The 5870-nt window shown below is 36.2% G+C and overlaps 1 long non-coding RNA gene across 1 annotated transcript; it reads right to left on the reverse strand.

Annotated features, from left to right (window-relative positions):
- Nucleotides 1–529: 529 nt before the first annotated feature.
- Nucleotides 530–4430, reverse strand: LOC134200122 (uncharacterized). The gene is made up of 2 exons (XR_009974897.1): nucleotides 4175–4430; nucleotides 530–3567 (listed from the first exon to the last, which is right to left on the reverse strand). It is a non-coding gene; the product is annotated as an uncharacterized LOC134200122 (long non-coding RNA).
- Between the last annotated feature and the right edge of the window lie 1440 nt (nucleotides 4431–5870).

Consider the following 5870-nt stretch of genomic DNA (forward strand, 5'->3'; position numbering starts at 1 on the left):
TTCCCGAGTGATATAGGCTAAAAAAATTAGGGATCCTTACTAAAACTCTAATAATGTAACCCAAGGTGTAAAAAAAAAATTACCTAAAATATTCTTTACATCGCGTGCCCTGCGAAAATTATTAATGATAGAATAAAATAATGTACTACGACTTTGTAGAACACATCATTATTTACAAAAAGTGTCGCGACAGAATATGTCTAACTATTATAGTTATGCCGATATAAATGTTCTTTTATTTAAAAAAATAAAGCAACGTCAAATATCATTGAAATTTTTGTTAAAGACCCGAGCGGAGCCGGAGTGGGCCGCTAGTTTTAGCTCGAAGTCTAAGCTGTGCGTTACTTTCAAGCAAATAAAACGTTGTAGACATTTATTTATTTATTTATTTATTTAAGGATTACCGACAGGGTTTACAGTAAGACATAAAATAACATTGACATGTATAGAGCAATTGATAACTGCAACTCTAATTATAGGCAATCACAGCATGCATTACATTAATATATTAATAGAGATTTAACAATACTATTAATAATAATGAAAAATTAAAAACAAAAGAAAGACAACAAGGGCAGTAATACCCGAGTACTCAGACCGAGGCTGAGGCTGAGGTTCAACAACAACTTTTTATAATTTTGTTCTTAAATATTGGAAGGGAATCGCCAAATATGTCAAGGTTTTCAACTTTTCATTTACATTGTACCATTATTCAATAGCAATCCATTTGGCCGTGAATGTCTCATTTCAGTTAGTCTTAGCTTTAGTACTGTTACAAAGTACAGAGTTCTATAGTTGGCGTCTCCTGGTCGCCTCGGTGCCATTAACTTGCGTTGAATACAGTTTAGTTCAAGAACTTGTCTAACGTCGCCTATAAGCCGACCGTTGTGCCCAGATAAACGGCTTAAAGCGAATCTAATAACATGCTACTCGTTAAATGTTAAAATTATTCATGAAAAAGCGTTGGTCGATGCTTTTTTTTGGAAAAGATTTAAAATGAATGAAGATATCGCCTGAACGCGCTTAAAGCAGATTTGAAGACTTTATACTAGTGAGATTGAGATTGTTAGATTTTTGCTCGAATGTTCGATAAATAAAAGTGCTTTATATGTTATTCGTGTATTTAAGCGCTTTTTAATATGCAGTTTTTTCTACTTGCAGTTCCGCGTACCTACCAAATTCAGTTGTACCGCTTTCTTAGGTTACTTCAAACTCTCTGACTGAGTTAAATTTATATTAGGTATAATTGTAAAATAAAAATGGTTCTATAATTTTATGATGATAGAAGTACATCTTTGTTCATCATCTAGATGTTCCGTCTATCCATCTGTAGATCCATTCACTTCTTGTTTTCTTGACAAAAAAAAATACTAATTAAACTATAACAATTTTACTATTATGTTTTTAATCGAAAATTGTAGGAAAAAATTTGTGCAATGATTTTTTTTATTGCTTAGATGGGTGGACGAGCTCACAGCCCACCTGGTGTTAAATGGTTACTGCAGGTTTTAATGAAATACTCGTATACTTAACTGATATATGAATTATAGTTTACGGCAAAGAAACATCATCGTGTAAAAAAAAAAACTAATTCGCATAATTACAATGCAATTGCGACATTGGACCTTTAACTACCGGTAGTTCTTTTGACGTTCAACAAGTATGTACTTTCACTTATGTTGAATAAAATTTTTTTTGATTTGATTTGATTTGATTTAGTTTACAAGGTGTCACGTCTATAGACTCCAGTAACCAGTTAGCCTCGGGTGGGCTGTGAGCTTACTCGTCGGTTTATGCAATAAAAATCGAAGAAAAAATACCTACAAACTTTTATTTAAATTTAATATACACAACTTTAATACAATTCCGACTGAGCCAAGTCAGCGCTACATTAAACTAACTCGTTCCCGGCAGTAGAACAGAATTTGTAAGATATTTAACTTAAACTTAACGCTGGGCATTGCTCAGAGCCAGTAAATATAAATACAATTCGTATTAACGACTCGTTGTTATGTATCCGCATATATTTAACGCCAGTAGAGATGTAAAATCGGACGAGTTTACTATTCCAAAGCCAGCATTTTGGTGGTAGGGCAGGACCTCTTGTGAGTCCGCACGGGTGGGTATCACCAACCTATTTCTGCCGTGAAGCACTAACTCGCTTCGGTTTGAAGGGCGGGGCAGCCGTTGTAACTATACTTGAGACCTTAGAGCTTATATGTCAAGGTGGGTGGCGCATATACGTTGTAAATGTCTATGGGGTCCGGTAACCACTTAACACCAGGTGGACTGTGAGCTCGTCCACCCATCTGTGCAATAAAAAAAATTGCTATAATTTGTTTCAACGGATCAATGGTAGCGATATAGATAGCTGTTTATTTACAGTACGAGTATGTCTTATTTATTTATTTTATTCAAAGTTATATTGAGTTCCAGACTTCAAAAATGAGACAAGAGCTACACGCGAGTTCATATAGGAGTAATTCCTGGAATCTTTTGCTTCTTAATCGTGTCACTCTAGACAGTGGTCCTGGTCATCATGTGGAGAATTGACGCGTCTCACGATGTCCCGCCATCTCTACCTGCTCAAGGCCATTCTACGGCACGCATTTAGGGGATCTCCCACTGTTATTTTAATTAGGTCGGCCCACCGCATTGGCGAATTCTTGGAATTGATCAGGCCAAATGCTTGTCGTGTCGAAATAAACCCATCATTAGAATTTTTTGTAGTATCTTACGCATTAGTCTATGCACTGCCTAAAACAAAAGTCTAAAATATCTTCTTAACAGTCGACTGTGAGTTTGTTCATCAAGGTGGTGGTAGGTACTGGTGGTAGGACCTCTTGGGAGTCCGCACGGGTAGGTACCACCACCCCGCCTATTTCCGCCGTTAAGCAGTAATGCGTTTCGGTTCGAAGGGTGGGGTAGCCGTTGTAACTATACTGAGACCTTAGAACTTATATCTCGAGGTGGGTGGCGTATTTACGTTGTAAATGTCTATGGGCTCCAGTAACCGCTTAGCACCAGGTGGGCTGTGAGCTCGTCCACCCATCTAAGCAATAAATAAAAAAAAGGTAAACTTTATTAATGAATTTCAAAGAATTTTAATCTTTGTAATGAATGATTTATTTGGCAACTCAGAAAGCTCCAAATAGTTTTTCATATAGTTAAAATGTTTCATCTCAAAGTGTTAATTATGAAGTCTTAGTTGGAGTGCAGATTCATGTTGAATTTACGTCAGCTTAGTAAATGCCCAAATTATATACTTTAAATATTATTTGTAATGCTGTTGCGATGCGCAGCGCGAGATCATTTTGACTACTAAGTGACTAAATATATATGTATGTGAATCTGGCAGTTTATTTAAACAAATCCCATGCAACCTAGCGTATGTTTTTGATAGCATTCCGGAAAATATCTCCGAAGTTCTAATTACCGCTGGACTCTTCCTCTTTTTTTTATATCCTTGTAGGCAGACGGGCATACGAGCATGATGAGTGGTTACCGTCGCCCACGGACTTCAGCAATTCCAGGGGCAGAGCCTTCTTCTTCTGCGAAAAGTTGGACCTGCGAAAACCACGTAGCGTATGTAAAGTGTCATTAATCTAAAAAGCTCGATTAGTATCTGGGTTGATGGCTTACTCTTTTTTATTTATTGCATATATGGATGCACGAGCTCTCAGCCCACCTGCTGTTAAGTGCTTATCGGAGCCCATAGACGTCTATAACGTAAATGCCACCACCCACCTTGAGATATGAGTTCTAAGGTCTCCCTATAGTTATAACAGCTGCCCTACCCTTTAAACTGAAACTCTTTACTGCTTCACGACAGAAATAGGCACCAACCCGTGCGGACTCACAAGAGGTCCTACCACCAGTACTCGGAGTTAAATGGTTATAATTGACTCAATGAAATGATTTAAAAGTCTAGTATCTATCTTCTATGCATATGTATGAATAGAATGCAGCCCACAGATATCCACTGCTGACATAGGTCTCTCTCAAGTCTCGCCATAATGGCCGGTTGCGTTGCCTGTATTCAAGCAGATTCTTACGACTAATAGGATACTAATAGGAGTTCTACACCGCGTGGTTATCTGCTACTAATACAAAAAATGTGTATGATTGAAATGTTTAAGAAATGAAACCTATAGAAATATTCTATCTAATTTACCTCCCAGCTAAATCCTCCTGATGTAACTGTTTCTGTATTTAATATCGCTTTTTCGTTTCGTCTAGTTACGAATCACAACGTTATTAAAAGAGATTTTTCAATTCAAAGTCGATAGAACATTCAATCGAGTTAAAGTGTTTTTTTAAGACGGTTTGTGGCTTATAAATTATTTTCGAGTAAATAAAATGAATGGCAAATGCTACTTCAAAAAGATCTACATTAACGTTATCTATCAGAGAACGTGGCTTTAATCCGTCAGCTGTCATATGTCATCTGTCAGCTTGTTATTTAATCTTGACAGATGCCAGATTTTCATCGACAATAAAAAGATAAATAATATATTGTATTGCTTTTTCTTTGCTTTTTTTCACACACATAGTTGTTTTTGTAGAGCGATCACGATTTTATTTTTATTATTTATTTGGATAATAATTTTATTAAGCTGTACACACAAATAAGATATTTAAATGTAAAAACCATACGACTTTTTATACATCACCGACTTCGCAATACGTAAGTAAATTCTTAGAAACTTTTGCTCCATAAAGAAAAAAACTTACCCGAACCAAGTTAAGTTTCTCTACGCCGTAGCGGCTCCGTAGCAACGACGTAGACCGTAACCCCGTAGTGTGCTACAAAGTTTTGTAACTACCCATTTGTGGTACATATTTAATACATTTGTGTTTTTGTTAAATTGAAAGACGTTTTATTTACATAAATGAAATACAAGCCGGAATAGATTAATATTTTGCAGAATCCAGAATGTTAATACCAGTCTCTATTCACACTCGTAACCACTAGTCAAGTCAAGATTAATTTTTTTTGTTTCATTTATAACAATATTAATTCTTCATCGTCAAAATCTTTAGATGATATGGAACGTACTTATTTACTGTATACTATATAATAATATATAGACCTATATTGCATTTATATTGACATAAATCAAAGCCGAGTTTTAGCCAAAACTCGATCCGCTGGTGTTCCACATAAAAATCAATTTCTCACCAAAAATTAACAAGAGGGCATTAAATCTATAAGTACAGCGATTCTACCTGATTCATCGAACAGAATACTTGAATTCATGTCCCTAAGCATTTTTACTGAGGAAAATAAATCACCGGTTGGCATTCCGAGACCTTTGTTGGAAAAACCCGGTGTTTTTAAGTGAATTGCCGTTCTCTAGGGAATAATTGAGCGATGTTTTTTTTTGTTCTGGAGCTCGCCTAGATTTATTAGCATGAGTAGACTTGTTTTGGTAGCGTCTCGGAGAGAGGAGGCTTGATTATTTTCCTCCGAAGTCCCTTTATTTTTCGAATTGATTAAAAAATATTTTCGCAAACCCGCTCTTCAGTATTTCGGTAAAGCTTGTTGGTACAAAATAGGTATTGGTGGGTAATTGAAGATTTTTCTTTTGCTCTGTCAAATGTTATTTGAAACAAGAATTTTTGGCTAAATTTAAATGATGCTCGGAATTTGCCAGTACTTACTTACGATAGGAATTGGGGAATATGAGCTACGAAGATAAGTAGGTATTTGGATGATTTTTTTTTGTTGCTTAGATGGTTGCACGAGCTCACAGCCCACCTGGTTGTGGTAAGTGGTTACTGAAGCCCACAGACATCTACGACGCAAATGCGCCACGCACCTTCAGATATAAGTTCTAAGGTCTCAAGTATAGTTACAACGGCTGCCC

The sequence above is a fragment of the Bombyx mori genome, chromosome 14 (assembly GCF_030269925.1).
Source record: "Bombyx mori chromosome 14, ASM3026992v2".
NCBI classification, from domain to species: Eukaryota; Metazoa; Arthropoda; class Insecta; order Lepidoptera; family Bombycidae; genus Bombyx; species Bombyx mori.